Source organism: Numenius arquata, chromosome 4 (genome assembly GCF_964106895.1).
Source record: "Numenius arquata chromosome 4, bNumArq3.hap1.1, whole genome shotgun sequence".
NCBI classification, from domain to species: domain Eukaryota; kingdom Metazoa; phylum Chordata; class Aves; order Charadriiformes; family Scolopacidae; genus Numenius; species Numenius arquata.
Genome location: NC_133579.1, coordinates 62,506,517 through 62,508,509, shown reverse-complemented (window position 1 = coordinate 62,508,509; position 1,993 = coordinate 62,506,517).

Genomic DNA, 1,993 nt, shown 5'->3' with positions numbered 1-1,993 from the left:
CAAAAATTTATTCTCATCTGGGTCGATGAGGTTCACAAACGCTCTTGCTCTTTCAAACCAAGATACCAGGTAAAAGTTAAAAGAATCAGTTAAAACCTGGGAAGGAGAGTTAATAATCCTTAAACTAGCTATCGACATAGCATTAAGGAGCTTGAATTTTTCTAGGGGGCTATGAAAAGTGCCATTCTTACTCCCGCTCAGCAGGACTTATCCCCCTCTTCCCTCCTTTTGCCTTCCTTTCTCATCTAAAGGCACACACTCTTGGTGCTCAGGACCTCCTTGACACAATGCACAGGGCCAGTGGCATCGTAACTCCTACAGAAATTTCTAGAGGACGTCTTTTCACAGTGAAATAATATTTAAAAAATTCATGAAGCTTTGCCAAAGTCATTCTTTTAATACTTTATGTTATTAAATATACTGCATAGCAGCACACACCTATGGCTAACTAGAAATCTGTGCTTCACTGAAGATATAGAGTTCAGATTGGAAAAACTTCATTAATAAGCTCTCCATACATGAATTTTGAGCAACTATATCCCTGAGAAGCATAATTACAAGGCAGGATTACAGCATCTTGGACTGAGGACTCCTTGGTACAACCCTGCTAACAGAGAGCAAGTGTTAACTGTTCCCTCCTAGATCCCTATGCTAGATCCAGCACAAGTGCATTTCTGCTACTACAAGTATTACCAGCTGAAATCAGTATTCTGCCATTGTGACAGAAGATAAAATTCAATTGTAGGTTAAATGCATCTGATTTACTATGTATCTAAAAAGGGAACTTCATAAAGGGTATGTCAGTTTTTAAAATTATAAAAGCACGAACTGCTCATCAATTCTATTACTAAAATTGTATTTTGCTGGAGCACTTAAAATGCATTTAAAAATTCTATATCATTTCACAATAGGACTCATCAAAACTCATCCTCTCCTTCCATTGTGAGCTTTTAAAAAAAGAAAAAAGCCATAAACCCATTAAGTCAGGTGAAGCCACGGATGCTAGCTGCTGTACGGAAAGTAATGCAATGAACATAAGCATTTTTTCCTCACTCAGCTCATGCAATATATAGAAAAAAGAAATTTAATTTCTGCATGGCCAACAAGCCATCCTCTAGTTCTCACTTCCTTGGAGTTCTTTTCCTGATGCAAGCAACCTTAAGTCACATTAGTAACTTGTATACAGTATTATACTCATCTTTTCTACCAGTCCTTGCTGAATAAACAAACTCGTCCCTTCTTGAAGATCACTTTTAAAGTAGAGTTGAATACATTTCAGGAGCAGTGAAACGTTCTGGAATTCATTCTTGTCCAGCTCCTACAGAAACACAGAGTGCTGTTCTTCATTAGTCTGATGCACATAGAGCTGGGTGTTAAGGTAGTTAAGATTATTTACCGTACTCGCCTTTCTCAGGGCTTTGTCTAGCTGAGTGAAGAGAGATTCACTGTATTTCTGGGGAGGCTCTATTTCTCTCTCCTGAAGCAGTTCGCTTATTTTCTGAAATCCCTTCCCCTTAAAAGCATCAGCAAGAAGTGATTCAAGCTGCAGAGCAAGGGAAAGCAAACAACTAGCGAGGGCATTTGAGTCATTGCAGCACTAATCATGAGAAAACACTTGTAATGCTATTTTAAAAGTTGCAGGCTTTTTGTTTGTTTGAACTTTGTTTCTCTACTTTCATTTTACTGTTACATCTGAAGGTGAAACATCAGTCTTAGTCAAAAAAGACAGGACCTTCGAACCTGAGTAATCTTAAAGGATACTGAATGAAGAAACATGCAACTCGTTTAGTATACTCAGCTGGTAATTCTGTGTCCCACAACTATTACAGTAATTTCTTCCCCCTTACTAAACACAAAATTAAGGGGTCTGCTGCTCTTACCACATTACATTAAATTACTAAAAACTTAAGGTCATCCCATATCCATTTAAGAATGGGCCTTTAAATATGTATATATTTATCTGTAAGATAAAACTAAGGATGCATTTAAAAGA